Genomic DNA, 23272 nt, shown 5'->3' on the forward strand with positions numbered 1-23272 from the left:
CGGAGTCAGAATTGGGATCCATGATACGTGTTGGAAAGCTGGTTCAGAGAGATTCCTTTTGAAAGTGATTAGAAGTACCTACATGAATATTCAGTGTAGTCTATTCTCTATGTAATCGAACTCCTTGGTCTCAATCTTAATAAAGCGGTCACCCATCTTGAAAGTGGACTCGGAGACGTAGTCCATCAGGGAAAACCTTTGTAATCAACTTTATTGTCTGGTATCATTGTGTTTTTAATGTTTTCACCTCTGTTATGCATCTTTCTTGTGTTTAATCAGCTGTTGTAAAGTCTTCTTCTCAAGCATTTCTCTCTCGATTTCTGCACTTTCAGCTAACATTCAATTCATTAATGGCTAATCAATTCTACATTACTTTTAGTCTATGAACATTTCAGATCATATAATTTGGTATCATAGCAGGTTGTATTTGTAGAATTTTCCATTGAATGTTAACCAGGTCAAAATCGCAACGAGGAGAAGGAATCCTTGAGCGAATCAATCCAAATATTGGAAAGCGATGAGTTGTTCATAAGTTGACCATTACAGGTTCTGATGGAGGTGAAAACACTGAAACTAAGATGAGTGATGAACAGTTTCAGCAATCATTCTTGACTATGCAATAGATGTTGGGAGAACTCTACAAAGATAAGAAGGTGAGAGATGCAACTTCTTCTTCAAAGACATTGAAGAAGGAAAAAGGTAAAGGCAAGGCTGATAAACCACCTTCACCTCCATCATCTCCATCATCCTCTTCTTCTTCTTCTTCTTCTTCTTCTTCTAGTGCAGAATCTGAAATAGAATAGAAACCTAAGAAAACATCTCTTTTTAAACTTGATGTAAAATTTGAGTTACCTATTTATGATGGTGAAATGAATATTGAAAAGTTAGATAACTGGATTAAATAGTTAGAAGTGTATTGTCTCGTTCAGAACATTTCTAATGATAAAACAAAAATTTAGTTAGCTACACTTAGGATGGGGGAACAACTTTAATCAGGTGGGAAAGTAAAACTCAGATAGATGTAAAGCGTAAAGGAAAAGTCATTTATTTGTGGTCTAAGTTTTTAAAATCTCTTAGGAAAAAATTCTATCCTTTAGGATACATGTAGCAAGTTGTTATTGATTGGTAGCATCTGAGGCAAGGTAAAGGGAAGAGTGATTAGGAGTTTACTCAAGAGTTGAAAAAGAAATAATTTGCGCTTGGTATTTCATTGGATACTCGTGAATTTTTTTTAAAATACAACGACAGTTTAAATTCATATTTGCAGCATACGTTATTGATGTTTAATCCTGATGATTTTGATGAAGTATGTGTTCAGGCCATACATATTGAATAAGGTGGCAGACCATTCAAGTTTTCATTGCAATCATCCAAAGAGTTGGAAATCAAAGATTCCAATGACAGTAAGGGGAAGAACAATTTGAAGAGAAAGAAATCAGTGATAGCTCAGAAGGAAAGACCTACTTTTTCTCATCGCTAGAGAATCAGTCATGATGAATTGAAGTGTTGTAAACTTCATCCATAACTTAAGCCTAAAAAGTTCCTTAAGGAGAAGGATGAAAAGAAGGCCACCACAACAGTCCAACAAGATCTAGGTTCAGATTTAGGTGATGAAAGGAGGATAACTGCCATGGTTATGACAGGTAAAATTTTGACAATGGTTCAAGTTTGAAAACTATTGCATCTTCATCAAACATAAATCCTTCAAATGAGGATAAAAGAGTTGAATTGTTTAACATAAGGATAAATTCTAAGAATACAAATATAGATACAATGTTTGACAGTGGATCACAGGTGAATTTAATCTCTGAATATTTAGTTAAAAGTTTGTGTTCGGAGACACGGAATCATCCAAGACCTTACCCATTAGGATGGATAAATAAATCAACTCAGATAAAAGTCACCAAACAGTGTCAATTAAGATTTTCCATTACAGCTAATTACATTAATGAAGTGGAATTAGATGTGGTTCCAGTAGACATATGTGGAGTTGTCTTAGGAAGTCCTTATCTTTATGATCACAATGTAGTATTTTATAGGAGAGAACATAAGTACCACCTTAAGAAATATGGATTTGAATTTATTTTCAGGGCACATCAAGAAAAAAATCACTTGAATTCAGTTAATGCTAATTAGATGAAGTGATTAATAAGTTCAAATAAAATATTTGTAATCATGTGTGTAAAGGAACAACATAAAAATCAACATGATGTTTGTTCAGATTATGAGACTCAGCATAAAGATAGTTTGATCAAAGAGATAGAAATTATTCCAGTTCTATGTAAAACCAAACATCTTACTAATAAGCAGGGAATACACCATGAATTATAGTTTGTGCCTAAAGCTCCTCTTCCTAATGTCAAAATGACTCAATTTAGTTCAAGTTTGGAAATTAACAGATACAGGGATACAAGTCAATATTGGGGAAAGTTAGTGTTAACTTTCTCTTATATTGTGTCGCCATTTCATGTTTCGTATAATTTGGAAACCTCTTTTCAAGTGGAGAGGAAACCTATTTTTTTCATATCAAATCCTTTTCTAAAGCAGTGTCAAAGTCTCCAAGGGAAACTTATGCATTAGGGGAAAGTGCTAATTAATGGAAACATCATTTAATGAATAAGGAAAAAGTGATTCAAACAAATTAACAGCTAACTCAATACTTTCAAATAAAAACTAAGTTGCAACAATTTTCACCTTACAGTTTGATGGGTTTAATGCAGCAAGTTAACTTAGCAATCAAGAATCAGGATAGTATAGCTGGTTTTATGTTAAGTATGTCTTTGATTGTCTCTATCATTCTGAAAAATATATTGTTAATACATGTTTATGGTATTGAACAATATCCAGTAGAGACTATTTTCAAAGATGATTATGAATCACTAACTCATGGTTCTTCATGGAAAGAATTCATTTGCCATGTTCATAACAAGTTGTTTGCCCATTGTCGCAAGTTGTTCATACTGTAGATGGATGGAATAGGTCACTGACTCAAAATGTGCCATGGTTAGCATCAACAAGGTCATCACTTGCAGGTGATTGATCAAATGTATTGGTACATCATTAGGGCAAGGTGGAAAGAGAGGGAACACTATCCTCATCGACTATTTGTTTAGTCAAACTTTTGTGGTCCAAAAGCTTCCAAGTGGAGAGGATTGATCCTGGAGGATCTCATCAGATTAGTTGCATAGCTTCATCGTCAATGTTCAGTGTTGTCATCAATGTTTCGTGTCGTTGTCAACATTTAGTTTAGTTTCGATAGTATGACAACGTTGGTTATGGATTAGGTTGTTCAGGTAATGTTTATGGTTTTTCATGGCGTTCAGTTGAGATGGTGTTGTACCTGGCTTTTGACATGTGTTTGTCATCAGTTCCACTAGGATTTGGTTGACGACATGTGTTTGTTGTCCCCCTTCACAGGATTTGGGTTGTCTTTGAGAAAGGTTTGGTTGTCTTCATGAGACAAAATGTCACTTTGTGAAATTTAATTGTAAAAAGGTTTTCTCATTTGATGAAAAGAATCCTAATGACTAAAACCCAAACCTAATCCTAAAACCATAACCTAAGTCCTAAACACCATTACAAACCTAAACCTATATCAATACATTCCCTAAGTCTAAACCATAATGCATTGAAATATGTATTAAAAACTAAGACTAAAACCTAAGTCCTACCAAACCTATCACATTAAAACTATGTATTAAAACATATGCTATACCAACTCTCGACCTTTTCATATTGAAAATTTTTATAAAACAATGTAAATTAAAATACACAGTCCTAAACTGCCAACTCTAACCACATCATAGGTCTGAGCATGTGAACGCTGCATTGATTAACCGTTGGGGTCTTCGGAACCGTAGAGGTTACCGTAACTACATCGGGAGTTGAACTCAGCATGTGAGCGTGCTGAGGTTATATCACCACAGAGGTTAGAGTTTACCGTCACCTCTGACCATGTAGGGTTCTAACCGCTGCAGAGACATGTGATCAGGATATGTAACCACAGAGTTAATGTAACCGTGGTGGAGCAAACCATGGAGGATAACCGCCTGATAGTTGTCACATGCAAACAGTTAGCACAAGGATCGCCAGAACTATCAGGGAAGATCGCGGAGGTGGCAGATGGTGGTTAGGTTGTTGCTTATTCACATGGGTAGACAACCTCCTCTGCCCAGTTAGTAAGCCACCAACTACAAGGGGCTTATCCAATTTTATTTTTGGGTTTTGTATGGTTTTGTTTATTCGAAATTAATTCCTCCACCATATAACTTAATCCTAAGTGTCCAACCATGATAAGACCGAACCAATTCAAACCTAGAACGCAGCATGTTCATGCCAAGTTTAGGCCAAAGGAGGTTTTGATGTACCTGCAGGCCTATAAGAGGCAATTTTTTCCATTGAAGAGATTAGAGAGTGGTTTTGGCTTTTGTTTGTAAATTCTAGAGGTCATAGGCAGTTTTGTTTTCAATGTAACAGGAGCATGCAGAGTCGGAATTGGGAACCGTGACAGGCGTTGGAAAGCTAGTTCAGAGGGCTTCCTTTTGACAGTGATCAGAAGTGCCTATTTGCACATTAATTCTGGTCTATTCTCTGTGTAATCGAACTCCTTGGTCTCAATCCTAATAAAGTGGTCACCCATCTTGAAAGCGAACCCAAAGACGTAGTCCATCAGGGACAACTCCGTAGTCAACTTTATTGTCTGGTATCACTATGTTTTTACTGTTTTCACTCATGTTATGCATATTTCTTGTGTTTAATTAGCTTTCGTAAAGTCTTCTTCTCAAGAAGTTCTCTCTTGATTTCTGCACTTTCAGCTAAAATTCAATTCATTAATGGCTAATCAATTCTACATCAGTTTTTGTTGGGTCTCTATAATACTAGTGATTACCCCATTACTATTGTAGTTATACCCCTTATTTATATTGTTGTGCCCCTATTACCCCCATATTGTTATTTCTGTGCCCCATAGAATCCCTCTATTGTTATTTTTGTGGCTTTATATTATTATTGTTAGGTCGGCTGTATTATATTGTGACTCCTTAGACTCCTATATATAGAAAGGAGGTTTTGTCATTTGTATCATCGAATAATTGTTCATTTATGTAATGTAAATGAGGTTTCCTCCTCGAAGAGGCTGAATTCTAAGGCGTTGATCTATCTTTTCTATCTTTTCTTGAGCTGGTTTCATAACATTTGGTATCAGAGCTTTGGATTCTAGGGTTTCGCTGCTCCAAACAGGTCATCGTTGAATTTTCGCTATAACTTTTTTTCTGTGACGTTTCAGAAGTCGCAAAAAAAACCCATTTGAGAAGAAAGCGTTCTGAACCTTGGGTCTGAATTTCAGAGCTTGTCGCATGATATTTGCGGAGATATGATCTGAGGAAGTTGGTCTTTTTGCAGACTCCTGAATTACATTCAAAACAGGTGACCTGGGGAAAATCGTCATAACTTTCTCTCTGGGGATCGGATTGAAATTTAGTAAGAAGGTACAGAAAGAGAATGGACTTTAGTTTCTTGTGTGTGTGTTTCAGATTCAAAGGTTGAAACAGGGACTCATGGCACGTCGTACAAGTTCTCTCTACTGAACTAGTCTAAAAGCAAGTCACTGTGGGAGATTTCACATAACTCTTCCTTGGAGAATCCAATTTGGCTCAGACTTGTGGCATTGGAAAGAGGATGCAGAAGGCTACTACAGGTAGAAATTTCAGAACTAGATGATCCGAAATTACAGAGATACATCAGATTCAATATCAGGCTTCTATAAAGTGAAAAAAGGTGTGTAGTTTTTTTTTAAATTTTTGTGTAAGCTTGGTTTAACGGAATTCAAAGGGCATAGTAAAGCATTATTATCGGTAACTGATGCCCCGAGGAAAGAAAATGCAAACACCTAGTAAGGAACCTGAAAGCTCTAGCATGACTCATGAAGAAGAGGAAGAAATGCTACATGATATATCAAAATTACAAGAACAAGTGCAACAAATGTCACGCTCACAAAAGTTAACAGATGCTAAGATAAATGGCGTGAAAGCTAAGATAAGTGGCATGGAATCTAAGGTAAATGGCGTGGAATCTAAGATAAAGGGCATGGAAGCTAATATGGATGATTCGAAGACAGATTTGAAGATAGATTTGAAGACAAACATGGAAGAATTGAAGAAGTTGCTACAAGAAAGGGTCACTAATGGTGAAAAGGTAGTAAAGGAAACTCATGATGAGAACAAAAGAAATGTTAATCATGATTCCATAGACGCTAATGTTGGATCGAAGAATCACCATATTCCAAAAATCGATATGAGGAAGTTTGATGGCAAGGATCCCGCCACATGGATATTACAGATGGAGCAATTCTTCGATCTCAATAATGTGCAAAACGCACAAAAGGTACGTATGGCAACTGTATATTTGGAACCAAATCAATTTGTATGGTATCAATGGCTTTGTTCTCGTAAAAAATTTATTACTTGGCAATTTTTACGGAAGAATTGATAGCACATGATGAAGATACAAAAAGCAACACTTTTTTTAGCCAATTGATAAGTCTCAAACAAAAGGGTTCAATAATGGAGCACATTGAGGAGTTCCAAAAATTGAACATAAGGGTAAAAGATATTCCAGAGGAGCATAGGATTGATGTGTTCATAGGGTCTTTAAAGGATAATATCCAACATGATGTTCGCCTTTGGGAACCTGATTCATTAGAGAAGGCATTCAGGTTAGCAAGAAAAATGGAAAGCAAAATTATGGCAACCAGGAAGCATACCACTCACAACTATAAAGATGGAAGTGTTGTTGCCCCTAGTCTTCCACAACCTATAAGGTTGACACCACAACAATTGGAAGAAAAAAGAGCAAAAGGGCTTTGTTACAGTTGTGATAGCAAATACACTAAAGGTCATAAGTGTGCTGAGAAGAAATTATTCTACATAGATTGTGAAGAGGAAGAAGAAAAGGAGCAAGAAAGGTCAAAAGAAGAAGATATACTCCAGGAACAAAGCCTAGATGAAGAACAAATAAATCCGACCATATCTTGTAATGCATTGGCGGGAATTACCACTCCTCAAACCATCAAGATAGAAGGACAAATCAAGAAGAAAAAGGTAATAGTGTTGATTGATTCAGGAAGCACCCACAATTTTATTCATTGTAGGGTAGCAAAAGAATTGAATTGCTTCCTATATCCAGCACCAGAGTGTCAAGTGATGATTGCAAATGGAGGAACAATAAATTGCTCTGGAAAGTGCCATAATATCAAGCTATCCATGGGAGAATATGTATTGACTAGCCCAATGCTTTCCATTCCAATGGGAGGTGCTGATGTTGTACTAGGAGTCCAATGGCTACAATCCTTGGGTACAATAGCTTTTAATTTTCAAGAACTTTTCATCAAATTTTCTACGGAAGGAAAGGAAGTTGAATTAAGGGGTATTGCAGGGAAACCAGGAAAGATAATCAGCTCTAATGGTATGACAAAGCTTCTAAAAAAGGAGCAAAGAGGTGTAATTGCACAATTATGTTCGCTAGATGTTTCCACATTGGAATCATCTATTTCTCCAGATCTCCAAAAAGTCCTGGACAATCATTCCAAGGTATTTGAGACTCCCAAAGGTCTCCCACCTATGCGTGATCATGATCATGCTATTCATCTGATTCCAGGAAGTGTTCCTCCAAACATCAGGCCGTACAGATATCCCTATGTCCAAAAAAGTGAAATTGAACGTATGGTTGCAGAAATGCTAGAGGCTGGTATAATTCAACCGAGTCAAAGTTCTTTCTCAGCTCCAGTAGTATTGGTGCACAAGAAGGATGGATCATGGCGCATGTGTCCAGATTATAGGGAGCTCAACAAGCTCACTATTAAAGATAAGTTCCCCATTCCTGTTATTGATGAATTACTGGATGAATTGCATGGATCAATTTACTTCACCAAGTTGGATCTTCGTTCGGGATATCATCAAATCAGAATGAAGATTGAAGACATTCCAAAAACGGCATTTAGAACTCATGAGGGTCATTATGAATTTTTGGTCATGCCTTTTGGCCTTACCAATGCACCTTCAACATTTCAAGGTTTGATGAATTCAATTTTCAAACCATTCCTTAGAAAATTTGTGTTAGTATTTTTTGATGATATACTAATCTACAGCAAGTCTTGGAAGGATCATGTTGAACATGTTGACAGGGTGCTACAACTATTGGAGGAGAAACAATTATATGCAAAAAGATCCAAATGTTTCTTTGGAGTCCAGGAGGTGGAATATTTGGGTCATATTGTATCTCATGAAGGAGTTAAGGTAGACCCTAGCAAAATTAAAGCCATTAAGGAATGGAAAATCCCCACATCCATAAAGCATCTGCGAGGATTTCTTGGGTTGACAGGGTATTATCGCAAGTTTGTTAAGAATTATGGGAGAATAGCAGCACCTCTAACAACATTATTGAAGAAAGATTCATTTTCATGGACTCCGGAAGCAACAAAGGCCTTTGAACATCTTAAAGAGGCAATGTGCCAAGCACCGGTCTTAGCTACACCGGACTTCACAAAAACCTTTATTGTGGAATGTGATGCTTCAGGAAATGGAATTGGTGCTGTTCTAATGCAAGATGAAAGACCCATTGCTTTTGAAAGTCGTCCAATCAAGGGAAAGTTTTTAAGCAAAGCTATTTATGAGAAGGAAATGTTGGCAATACTCCATGCACTTAAGAAATGGCGACCCTACCTAATGGGAAGACACTTCAAGGTAAAAACGGATCATGATAGCCTTAAATACTTTTTAGAACAAAGATTATCCTCTGAAGAGCAACAAAAGTGGGTCACAAAGATGTTGGGTTATGACTTTGAAATCATCTACAAAAAAGGGAAGCAAAATGTGGTGGCAGATGCACTCTCAAGAAAGGATGAGGATGTGGAAGCATTGTTGTGTGCCATTTCTATTATCCAACCAGATTGGATAAACGAAGCAAGGGAGGAATGGAAGAATGACGAAGAAGTGTGGGCACTTATTCGAAAGCTACAACAAGATTCCAGTACTTCTGATACATTTAGCTGGCAAAATGATTCGTTATGGTACAAAGATCGCTTATACCTCTGTAAGAATTCCCAGCTAAAACAAAAGATTCTTATGGAATTGCACACTTCTCCCTTAGGAGGGCACTCAGGATTTTTAAAAACTTACCACAGGGTTAAGAAGGAATTTTTTTGGGATGGCCTTAAATCAGATATTCAAAAGTTTGTGGCGGAATGTTTGGTTTGCCAACAAAATAAAGTTGAAACAATTAAGACACCGGGTCTATTACAACCTTTATCCATTCCAAGCCAACGTTGGGAGGAGGTTTCAATGGATTTTATCACAGGTTTACCCAAGTCTGAGGGAAAGAGTGTCATCATGGTGGTAGTTGACAGACTTACCAAGTATGCACACTTTTGTGCATTATCACATCCATTTAAAGCCAGTACAGTTTCTACTGCATTTATGGAAACAGTTCAAAAGCTACATGGAAACCCAAAGATTATTGTAAGTGACAGAGATCCCATTTTCACTGGAAATTTTTGGACAGAATTATTTTCTTGTCTTGGTACTCAGTTAGCTCATAGCTCATCTTATCATCCTCAATCTGATGGGCAAACTGAGATAGTAAACAAATGTTTGGAAGGATATCTTCGTTGCTTTGTATCTGATAAACAGACACAATGGGTCAAATGGTTGCCTCTGGCTGAATGGTGGTATAACACTTCCTTCCATACAGCAACAAAAATGACCCCATTTATGGCACTTTATGGGTATCAACCACCATCCATCACATCATATTTAAGAGAAAATTCTAAGGTTCAGGCAGTGGAACATCACATCGAACATCAACAACAAGTCCTCCAACTCTTAAAGGATAACCTCGTGTTGGCACAAAATAGAATGAAACAACAGGCAGATCAACATCGCAGTGAAAGAAGTTTTGATGTAGGTGATTGGGTATTCCTACGGCTACAACCATATAAGCAAATGTCCCTAAAGCAAGCTAAGAAGGATAATAAATTATCACCAAAGTATTATGGTCCGTACAAGGTGTTGCAAAAGATTGGTACTATGGCATACAAATTGGAGCTTCCTGCAGCTTCTCGATTGCACCCAGTTTTCCATGTTTCATGTTTAAAGAAGGTTATAGGTGACAAGCTCCCAATTCAAACAATATTGCCAGAACTTGACGAGGAAGGAAAAATTATATTGGAACCGGAAGCAGTCACAGAAACAAGAACTCGACAGCTACGAAATCGATCAATTTCAGAGTATCTTATCAAGTGGAAGAACTTATCCGCTGAAGATTCCACATGGGAGGATGAGAATTTTATGCAGAAGTATCCAGAACTACTCAAGCGTTGAGGACAACACTTTTTTGAAGGAGAGGGGCATGTTGGGTCCCTATAATACTAGTGATTACCCCATTACTATTGTAGTTATACCCCTTATTTATATTGTTGTGCCCCTATTACCCCCATATTGTTATTTCTGTGCCCCATAGAATCCCTCTATTGTTATTTTTGTGGCTTTATATTATTATTGTTAGGTCGGCTGGATTATATTGTGACTCCTTAGACTCCTGTATATAGAAAGGAGGTTTTGTCATTTGTATCAGCGAAGAATTGTTCATTTATGTAATGTAAAGGAGGTTGCCCCCTCGAAGAGGCTGAATTCTAAGGCATTGATCTATCTTTTCTATCTTTTCTTGAGCTGGTTTCATAATAGTTTTAGTCTATGATCATTTCAAATCAAGAAACCCAGGGAAGGAGTGCAACCCCTGTCAGCCAAGAAAACCAATTGCGGTCCAACATTGTCAACAAATTCCATTCTACCAAAAATGAAGTCAAAGGTTATGGGAAGGGTCCATATAAGTGTTGGAATTATGGGGAAAATCACCTAAGGAAAGACTTCCCACAACATAAGCTTGTTGAATCGAGACTTTATAATGCGTAGGAGGAAGAGACAATCAAGGATGTAGCTCAAAGTATACCCATAATTTACGTAGTAGTGGATAATTTCCAAGTTGATCACCAAGAAATGATTATAGAAATAGAAGGTATGCTCCATGACCAAAGAATTATGATTTTGATTGACCCTTGTTCAAATTTCAGTTACATCATTCCCACTGTTGTTGAGAAATTTGCATTAAAGAAGGAAACACATGATGAGTCTTTGCTATTTCAACTAGCCACAGGGACAAAAAGAAGAGTTGAGCATTGGGTGAAGGCTTTCCCAATCGAAGTAAATGGGATGTTGACAGTTGTAAATCTTAGTGTGCTACCACTGGGAGCATATAACATATTGTTGGGCATGGATTGGTTATATGTGCATTAGACAAAGGTAGACTATTATGAGAAGGTGATTAAATGACTTAATGAAGTTGGAGAGAGAAAAATGTCATAAGGGAAAAAGAAAGCATACTTATGTGAGACAAATTTCAGCCATGAAAGCCAAAACATGCCACAGAAAAGGATGTGTTTTATTTGTTGTGCAAATTCCCAACAACACTAAAGTTAATCCTAGAGCTGAGAATGATGACGGTGATATCCTTAGGGAATACCCTTTCTTGTCGTAGTTTTTAGATGTATTCCATGAAGAAATTCCTAGTTTACCTAGGTCCTCCTCCCAAAGAAGTAGATTTTTCCATTGAATTAGTTCTAGGAGCAACTCCAACATCCAAAGCTTTGTATAGAATGATCTCTCTAGAAGAGTTGAAGTTACAACTCAAGTAGATGTTGGACAAGGGCTACATAAGCACTACAAGGAAAATACCCTCTAGTATAGGTTATAAAAAAGGTTTTTAGTGTTACAAAATGTGTAAAAATGTCAAACACAACTCTGTTACAACATCTATTTGCAGTAGTGGATGTTTTAACGAAGCTGATAATGAAAATTAACCACAACTAAAAAAAATATGGCTGGCCTGAGGTTTTAGAAGATGTTTTTTAGCAATGTGCTTAATGGAAAAATAGCACTAGTACACAACCAATATAAAAGCATTGGTGTTGAAAATTTAAATATAAGCATCAAGACTGGAAACAAATGTTTAGAGAACTAGTGTATTATCTTTATCAAAGAACTGATCATAAAATAATAAAAATGCCTGACTCGGACAATCTATGATACCATGCATCAGGGTGTTGAATCCAAACAACATCGATGCTTGAAAAGTATACCACCCCAATGCTTATGGCTTCAAAAAATGCCCCAGACAGTACTTTTGAAGAACAACACTAGGGCAGGGAAAAAAATCATGCAGACCTGGTGCTTTTATTTAAATTTATAGCACTAGTGCTTATTAGTTGTACAAAAGCACCAGTGAACTAATAATATAAAATAACCAATGTTGCTAATTTGAATAATGCACTATGGTTGGAAACAATATTTTGGAGCACTGGGGTGTTGGTTCTATGAAAGCACGAATGCTTTAATCATTACAATGCACCGAGACGTTAAATGCAAATAATATCGTGCTTGAAAAGTATAACACACACCAGGTGTTGGGTCCCTATAATACTAGTGATTACCCCATTACTATTGTAGTTGCATCCCTATTAATATTGTTGTGCCCCTATTATCCTCATATTGTTATTACTGTGCCCCATAGAATCTCTCTATTGTTATTTTTGTGGCTTTATATTATTATTGTTAGGTCGGTTGGGTTATATTGTGACTCCTTAGACTCCTATATATAGAAAGGAGGTTTTGTCATTTGAATCATCCAAGAATTGTTCATTTATGTAATGTAAAGGAGGTTTCCCCCTCGAAGAGGCTGAATTCTAAGGTGTTTATCTGTCTTTTCTATCTTTTCTTGAGCTAGTTTCATAACATTTGGTATCAGAGCTTTGGATTCTAGGGTTTCGCTGCTCCAAATAGGTCATCGTGGAATTTTCGCTATAACTTTTTTTTGGCGATGTTTCAGAAGCTAAAAAAAAAAACCCATTTGGGAAGAAATCGTGCTGAACCTTCGATCCAAATTTCAAAGCTTTTCATGCTATATTTGCGGAGATATGATCTGAGGAAGTTGGTCTTTTTGCAGACTCCTGAATTACATTCCAAACAGGTGACCTGGGGAAAATCGTCATAACTTTCTCTCTAAGCATCGGATTGAAATTTCATAAGAAGTTCCAGAAAGAGGATGGACTGTAGTTTATCATATATATTTTTCCGAGCCAAAGGTTGAAACAGTGACTCGTGGCACGTCGTACAATTTCACTCTACTGAACTAGTCTATAATCAGGTCATTGTGGGAGATTTCACATAACTCTTCCTTGGAGAATCCAATTTGGATCAGACTAGTGGCATTGGAAAGAGGACACAGAGGGCTACTACAAATCACAATTTTAGAACTGGATGATCCGAAAGTAAAAAGATACATCAGAGGCAATATCGAGCTCCTACAAAGTGAAAAAAGGTGTGTAGATTATTTTAAAATTTTGCTTAAGGTTGGTTTGAAAATTTATTTTGAAGGAATTCAAAGGGCATAGCAGAGCATTATTATTAGTAACTGATGCCCCGAGGAAAGAAAATGCAAACAACTAGTAAGCAACCTGAAAGCTCTAGCATGACTCACGAAGAGGAGGAAGAAATGCTACATGATATATCAAAATTACAAGAACAAGTGCAACAAATGTCACTCTCACAAAAGCTAACAGAAGCTAAGATAAATGGCATGGAATCTAAGATAAAGGGCATGGAAGCTAATATGGACAATTTGAAGATAGATTTAAAGATACATTTGAAGAGAGACATGGCATATTTGAAAACAAATTTGAAGACAGACATGGCAGATTTGAAGACAGATTTGACAAGTTTTCTACAAGAAATACTTACTAATGGTGAAAAGGTAGTAAAGGAAACTCATGATGCGAACAAAAGAAAAGTTAATCATGATTTCATAGACTCTAATGTGGGATCGAAGACCCACCATACTCCAAAAATCGATATGAGGAAGTTTGATGTCAAGGATCCCGCAACATGGATATTACAGATGGAGCAATTTTTCGATCTCAATAATGTGCAAAACACACAAAAGGTACGTATTACAACTTTATATTTGGAACCAAATAAGCTTGTATGGTATCAATGGCTTTGCTCTCATAAGAAAATTATCACTTGGGCAATTTTTACAGAAGAATTGACAGCACATTATGAGGATACAAAAAGAAACACTTTTTTTAGCCAATTGATAAGTCTCAAACAAAAGGGTTTAATAATGGAGCACATTGAGGAGTTCCAAAAATTTAACATAAGGGTAAAAAATATTCCAGAGGAGCATAGGATTGATGTGTTCATAGGGACTTTAAAGGATAATATCCAACATGATGTTCGCCTTTGGGAACCTGATTCATTAGAGAAGGCATTCAGGTTAGCAAGAAAAATGGAAAGCAAAATTATGGCAACCAGGAAGCATACCACTCACAACTATAAATATGGAAGTGTTGTTGCCCCTAGTCTTCCACAACCTATAAGGTTGACACCACAAAATTGGAAGAAAAAGGAGCAAAAGGGCTTTGTTACAGTTGTGATAGCAAATACACTAAAGGTCATAAGTGTGCTGAGAAGAAATTATTCTACATAGATTGTGAAAAGGAAGAAGAAAAGAAGCAAGAAAGGTCAAAAGAAGAGGATATACTCCAAGAACAAAGCCTAGATAAAGAAGAAATGAATCCAACCATATCTTGTAATGCATTGGCAGGAATTACCACTCCTCAAAACATCAAGATAGAAGGACAAATCAAGAAGAAAAAGGTAATAGTGTTGATTGATTCAGGAAGTACCCACAATTTTATTCATTGTAAGGTAGCAAAAGAATTGAATTGCTTCTTATATCCAGCACCAGAGTGTCAAGTGATGGTTGCAAATGGAGGAACAATAAATTGCTCTGGAAAGTGCCATAATATCAAGCTATCCATGGGAGAATATGTATTGACTAGCCAATGCTTTCCATTCCAATGGGAGGTGCTGATGTTGTACTAGGAGTCCAATGGCTACAATCCTTGGGTACAATAGCTTTTAATTTTCAAGAACTTTTCATGAAATTTTCTTTGGAAGGAAAGGAAGTTGAATTAAGGGGTATTGCAGGGAAACCAAGAAAGATAATCAACTCTAACGGTATGACAAAGCTTCTAAAAAAGGAACAAAGGGTGTAATTGCACAATTATGTTCGCTAGATGTTTCCACATTGGAATCATCTATTTCTCCAGATCTCCAAAAAGTCTTGGACAATCATTCCAAGGTATTTGAGACTCCCAAAGGTCTCCCACCTATTCGTGATCATGATCATGCTATTCATCTGATTCCAGGAAGTGTTCCTCCAAACATCAGGCCGTACAGATATCCCTATGCCCAAAAGAGTGAAATTGAACGTATGGTTGCAGAAATGCTAGAGGCTGGTATAATTCAACTGAGTCAAAGTTCTTTCTCTGCTCCAGTAGTATTGGTGCACAAGAAGGATGGATCATGGCACATGTGTCCGGATTATAGGGAGCTCAACAAGCTCACTATTAAAGATAAGTTTCCCATTCCTGTCATTGATGAATTACTGGATGAATTGCATGGATCAATTTACTTCACCAAGTTGGATCTTCGTTCATGATATCATCAAATCAGAATGAAGATTGAAGACATTTCGAAAACAACATTTAGAACTCATGAGGGTCATTATGAATTTTTGGTCATGCCTTTTGGCCTTACCAATGCACCTTCAACATTTCAAGGTTTGATGAATTCCATTTTCAAACCATTCCTTAGAAAATTTTTGTTAGTATTTTTTGATGATATACTAATCTACAACAAGTCTTGGAAGGATCATGTTGAACATGTTGATAGGGTGCTACAACTATTGGAGGAGAAACAATTATATGAAAAAAGATCCAAATGTTTCTTTGGAGTACAAGAGGTGGAATATCTGGGTCATATTGTATCTCATGAAGGAGTTAAGGTAGACCCTAGCAAAATTAAAGCCATTAAGGAATGGAAAATCCCCACATCCATAAAGCATCTACGAGGATTTCTCAGGTTGACAGGGTATTATCGCAAGTTTGTTAAGAATTATGGGAGAATAGCAGCACCTCTAACAACATTATTGAAGAAAGATGCATTTTCATGGACTCCAGAAGCAACAAAGGCCTTCGAACATCTTAAAGAGGCAATGTGCCAAGCACCGGTCTTAGCTACACCGGACTTCACAAAAACCTTTATTGTGGAATGTGATGCTTCAGGAAATGGAATTGGTGCTGTTTTAATGCAAGATGAAAGACCCATTGCTTTTGAAAGTCGTCCAATCAAGGGAAAGTTTTTACACAAAGCTATTTATGAGAAGGAAATGTTGGCAATACTCCATGCACTTAAGAAATGGCGACCCTACCTAATGGGAAGACACTTCAAGGTAAAAACAGATCATGATAGCCTTAAATACTTTTTAAAACAAAGATTATCCTCTGAAGAGCAACAAAAGTGGGTCACAAAGATGTTGGGTTATGACTTTGAAATCATCTACAAAAAAGGGAAGCAAAATGTGGTGGCAGATGCACTCTCAAGAAAGGATGAGGATGTGGAAACATTGTTGTGCGCCATTTCTATTATCCAACCAGATTGGATAAACGAAGCAAGGGAGGAATGGAAGAATGATAAAGAAGTGTGGGCACTTATTCGAAAGTTACAACAAGATTCCAGTACATCTGATACATTTAGCTGGCAAAATGATTCTTTATGGTACAAAGATCACTTATACCTTTGTAAGAATTCCCAACTAAAACAAAAGATTCTTATGGAATTGCACACTTCTCCCTTAGGAGGGCACTCAGGATTTTTAAAAACTTACCACAGGGTTAAGAAGAAATTTTTTTGGGATGGCCTTAAATCGGATATTCAAAAATTTGTGGCAGAATGTTTGGTTTGCCAACAAAATAAAATTGAAACAATTAAGACACCGAGTCTATTACAACCTTTATCCATTCCAAGCCAACATTGGGAGGAGGTTTCAATGGATTTTATCAGAGGTTTACCCAAGTCTGAGGGAAAAAGTATCATCATGGTGGTAGTTGACAAGCTTACGAAGTATGCACACTTTTGTACATTATCACATCCATTTAAAGCCAATACAATTTCTACTGCATTTATGGAAACAATTCAAAAGCTACATGGAAACCCAAAGATTATTGTAAGTGACAGAGATCCCATTTTCACTGGAAATTTTTGGACAGAATTATTTTCTTGTCTTAGTACTCAGTTAGCTCATAGCTCATCTTATCATCCTCAATATGATGGGCAAACTGAGATAGTAAACAAATGTTTGGAAGGATATCTTCATTGCTTTGTATCTGATAAACAGACACAATGGGTCAAATGGTTGCCTCTGGCTGAATGGTGGTATAACACTTCCTTCCATATAGCAACAAAAATGAACCCATTTATGGCACTTAATGGATATCAGCCACCATCCATCACATCATATTTAAGAGAAAATTCTAAGGTTCAAGCAGTGGAACATCACATCGAACATCAACAACAAGTCCTCCAACTCTTAAAGGATAACCTCGTGTCAGCACATAATAGAATCAAACAATACGCAGATCAACATCGCAGCGGAAGAAGTTTTGATGTAGGTGATTGGGTATTCCTACAACTACAACCATATAAGCAAATGTCCCTCAAGCAAGCTAAGAAGGATACTAAATTATCACCAAAGTATTATGGTCCATACAAGGTGTTGCAAAAGATTGGTACTATGGCATACAAATTGGAGCTTCCTGCAGCTTCTCGATTGCACTTAGTTTTCCATGTTTCATGTTTAAAGAAGGCTATAGGTAACAAGCTTCTAGTTCAAACAATATTCCTAGAACTTGACGAGGAAGGAAAAATTATATTGGAACCGGAAGCAGTAACAGAAGCAAGAACTCGATAGCTATGAAATCGATCAATTTCGGAGTACCTTATCAAGTGGAAGAACTTATCCGCTGAAGATTCCACATGGGAGGATGAGAATTTTATACAGAAGCATCCAAAACTACTCAAGCGTTGAGGAAAACACTTGTTTGAAGGAGAGGGGCATGTTGGGTCCCTATAATACTAGTGATTACCCCATTACTATTGTAGTTGCATCCCTTATTAATATTGTTGTGCTCCTATTATCCCCATATTGTTATTACTGTGCCCCATAGAATACCTCTATTATTATTTTTGTGGCTTTATATTATTATTGTTAGGTCGGCTGGGTTATATTGTGACTCCTTAGACTCCTATATATAGAAAGGAGGTTTTGTCATTTGAATCATCCAAGAATTGTTCATTTATGTAATGTAAAGGAGGTTGCCCCCTCGAAGAGGCTGAATCCTAAGGCGTTGATCTATCTTTTCTTGAGCTAGTTTCATAACACCAGGCCATGCAAAAAATCTTGTCGTATGGGTGCTTTTACGTAGTATAATGCATCGGTGCATATTTATTTTACAGAATCACCTAAATTTTGTATGGGATACCACTTTTTATTATTATAAATATCATTGTTGAAAAAATTATATTCAGAGCAGTGCGCATTAATATATGATGTCTTGGTATCCATTCTCTCTTTTTTAGAAACATGGACCTTTGACAGTGAAATTATTGTGATTTTTTAAATCCATTAATAGAAAAATCAACTCTATCTTATAACAATATTCATATAAATTAAATTTTGATTAGTGAATTTGTATATGATGTTTAGATTAATTTGTTATATCATCAAATTTGGCATCTCTTCATTATAATATTTAATCATCCATATATTTAATCAGTGGTATAATATTGCACAATGAAATTGGACAACACAATAGAATAAATTCAAATATCTTTTATTATATATGAATAGGAGGCCCTTTGTCATAAAAAATGGGATAATTATTGGTAACCCCTTATCTTTCAATTGGGACACTATGTCCATTACATCAAACAAAATGTCTAGTTTTCACAGACAATTATTTCAAAAGATACAACAACTTGCATTGATATCCAAATAGATCATCATTCTTCTCTGGAACCATTGTCAGTGCTCAAGCTACTTCCATCGCTTGGCTTATTTGGACGACTGTTTTGTTGATTGCATCAAGTGTTTTCGTCTTCTTCAAGTTTTATCTACAAACATAAAAATAAAGTGTAATGATTATATCTACATTGGTGAGAATAATGAAAATTGAAATAAATAATATACACCAATGTAAATAAAAAATCAATGTACCATAGCAAGAAGTGAATCTTGAATTATACACATGCTTTTAAAACCATATCTCATGCTTTCTTTCAACAAGTATTTTGTTAGTGTAGTTACATACTTTGTTTCTTGCGAGTTTATACCCCATAATAAATCATACATTTAATATAAATGATGTTTTTGTTCTATTAATTATAAACTCAGAGAAGTAAAACAACATAGATACTTACAAATTCCACTAATTTTTGATATGCCAACATATACTCACAACCCATATTTAATCCAATGTCAATCAATTCTTTTGATGGCTCTTGTTTGTATTTTAGCACCTATTTGAAAAAATTCAAGGATGGTTGTTGTAAAACAACTTAAAATATACAAAAATGAAACCTTAAGTTTTTATAAGGAAATATTAACAATTACTCACAAACTTTGATATCAACAATTTTATTCCTTGTCATCATGTTTTATGTGTTGAATGAGTTCCATTTTGTTTTATTTTCTCCAAGCAAATACTTGAAAATTAATATTTAATGCTAAATTATTTTTTTATGTGTATGTAATAGAAAAATTTAATGATTATATACATTTAAAGCACATTGTTGTTGAGATGGATCCTCCTGGGATGCAATTATGTCCATTTCTTTGACCATTTCCTTGTACATTTTTTTGGACATTCCTACTTACATGTTTCAGATATCATCTTATTGGTCCTTTGGGTTTTTCATAATCTTCCTGAAAAAATAATAAACTATTTTTATATTGATATATGAAAACAAAATATAACAAATTTGATATTAATAAATGGATGTTTTGTAGTAATATATACATATAATTCTAGAAAAATATTTTAATTAGGAATATTACTTTTTGAATGATTCTTTTTTGTTTTTGTATGTTTTTGCTATTGCAAATATGAGAGATCTCATTGACCATTGCTATGGAAACACTTCCTGTAGTTTTAATATAACTTGGTTATTGGAATCATTAGATTGATTTATGTACTGTAAGTGGAAAGTACGTATATATGTTCGTATCGCACATAGTTTTGTTAAACCCCCCCCACCCCCCCTTTCATTAACCTCCAACACCACTCCAAATGAGCTAAGGACCAATTCATCATCATTGACATATTCTATAATTTTTTATTTTTTTTAGAATGACATTATTTTCCTTCTTTGTTGGTCCCTGTAGAACATTAAACATATGTGAATTAATAGATTGTTTGAAACATGTTATCTAATATTCTTAAGTATATTATTAATAAAAATTGAAAAAAAAACTCATATTGAATAATATTTTTTCATTCACTTGATTCATCCTTCTGTAATTTTTCCATCGAGATTTTATGCTCTTTTACACTTAGATAATAAATAATCTTATCAAACTTCCTCATTTTGTGACTCTGCATGACACACACTAACCAATACATATTAGTTAAACTTACATATAGTTCAAACATATTAATTTGTGAAGAATTTACAAAGAACTTTCCTTTTCTGTTTTTTAAGATGTGCTATGATTTTGTTAACCAGTATTTTTTCTATTTATAACTTCTCATTTTTTTTTTAAGCAATATACACCCTGTACCATTCAATACAGAAGGCATTAAATATATTTTCTAAATAAATCACATAATTCTCAGGCAAAAAGACGTCTGGAAACTGTTGTGTTTAATTTAGTAAATGCACCAATGCCTTTAATTTAGTAAATGCACCAGTGCCTTTAATTGTTGAGCACCGACATCGATTTTTTTTTAAATAAATTTAAATTATGATGATGCAATATGTAACGATAACAATACCCCCATCACAACAAAAAATGAAAATATAAAAAATTAGACACAATTTTTTTCCTTAACAATGTTATTTGGCATAAGTGATGTGTTATATTAAACATGGTGTACCAATAAACAAAATCCTTTTTTTTTAAAACAGACAAGGTCGATAGGGTTTGGATTTGATTCAACAAGTGATCCCCACATTTTACATGTCAAACACATTATATATAGTAACACAAATCCATTAAATCTAAAACTTCTAAAATGAAAAGCCTCAATTGTGAAGTGGTAGAGGGAGTTAAACGTTAAGGTGAAATTTTACAGTCACATAAGAAAGTAGAAGCAAGAGTTTAAAGTAGGTATTGATTTTTTTTTTTGTTTTTTTCTAAATTTTAATTAAATATAACAAAACTTGTAAAAAAAATTATTAGTAAAATCAACAATAAAATTCAAATTTTGTACTATGCAAGGTTTTGATTAAATCACTATACATTTCAAATTCTTATATTCTGAATAGTTCAGTTGTTCCAAAGTATTTTTTTACTCCACAATGCTCCCAATATGTCTCTCTTGCAAATATCTCTTTTAATTAAATCCAACAGAAATGGTCAAATGTTTTATTAGTAAAATCAACAGTAAAATTTAAAATTTTTACTATTCAGGGTTTTGAGTGAATCACAATACCTTTGAAATTTTGATCTCCTAAATAGTTTGTTGTTCCAAAGTATTATGTTGCTCCACAGTGCTCCGAGTATGTCTCTCTTGCAAGTCTCTCCCTTGAAATTTTGAGAAAAATAATGAAATAATGAATAGCTTCTTACTATTTAAAAGACTTTATGAAATTAGATTTTGAAAAATCAATTGCCGCTCATTTTTTAATTTGAACAAAAAAAACTCACACATTTTTTTTCACCTTTTTCAAACATTGGTGCATTTCATAGTAAAATGCATTGGTGCATTTACAAGTAATGCGCACCAATTATGATAACTTATCGATGCTCTAATTTTTTTTAAACGCACTAATATGATAGTTTTTTTTAATATTGGAAATAGGTGTGGTTATTATTTTAATTCATCGATGTGGTTATTACTTAAAAACATCGATGTGATTAGTCTTAGAAGATAGAATTCCTTTTTTATTTTCGAAATCCATGAAACAGGTGCAATTATTATTTTAACGCATTGATGTGATCATTATTTAAATGTATCATTGTGGTTGATTTTATAAGAGTACCAATATGATAGAATTACTTTTTTATTTTCGAAATCCTAGAAACAAGTGTGTTTATTATTTTAACACATCGGTGTAGTTATTATTGTAGTTATTATTTAAACATATCTGCTTGGTTAGATTTAGAAGAGCACCGATATGATATAATTCTTTTTCTTTTCTTTTCAAAATCCTGGAAATAGGTGTGGTTATTATTTAACACATAGGTGCAACTGTTATTTAAACGCATCGGTGCAGTTGGTTTTACAAGAGCACTGTTATGATAGAAGTCCCTTTTTATTTTTGAAATCTTGGAACCGACGTGTTTATTATTCTAATGCATCAGTGTTGTTATTATTTAAACACGTTGGCATGGTTAATTTCACAATAGAATCGATATGCTTTAAGGTTATTTGAATTTTTATTTTCAAATAAAATGATGTATTCATCTCAAATTATCCTTTAGGATGCATCAACATGAGTTACAGTAGTTCTTAGTATACATTTTTCGATTAAAGACATCTTATTCTTTAAAAATGGTTTGAAAACTATATTGAAATTAAGATTGTGGTTATATGGTTCTTGAAATTAATTTTGGGTATGTGCACAAAACCTTATCGCTGATTTTTCTCAAATGTAAGGAGAAAATCTCATAACATCGAATGATCAATTCTTCAAATTCGAGCTCGTTCCATATTTCTCAAAGTTCTTCACAGAGTTCTCCCTTTCTATCTCCAATAAGTTCATATTTTATTTATATTTCGATTATCTAATCAAATTTGTTTATTTTTATCAATGTCAATTTGAATAAAATTGTATCCAAATTTGGAGGATCTTGATTTAGAATCGAGTTCAGATGCAGAACATATTCCACCATTTCAAAAAACTGGAGGCTCTTACTAGGAGCATCATAACACAAGCAGTTGGTAGATAAAAACTAACAACTGATTCACCCTGCAAATTGGAACATGAGATCTTCTAGCTGCAATCATGGGTCAGTGATGGTAATAATTGTTTGGTATATTAGTAAGCACAAACCAATTGCATTGTGCTTACTAATATCAATGACGTACTAGTGTTGAATG

Source organism: Pinus tabuliformis, chromosome Q (assembly GCF_031772625.1).
Source record: "Pinus tabuliformis cultivar Carrire ecotype Pingquan chromosome Q, CPIR1, whole genome shotgun sequence".
Lineage (NCBI taxonomy): Eukaryota > Viridiplantae > Streptophyta > Pinopsida > Pinales > Pinaceae > Pinus > Pinus tabuliformis.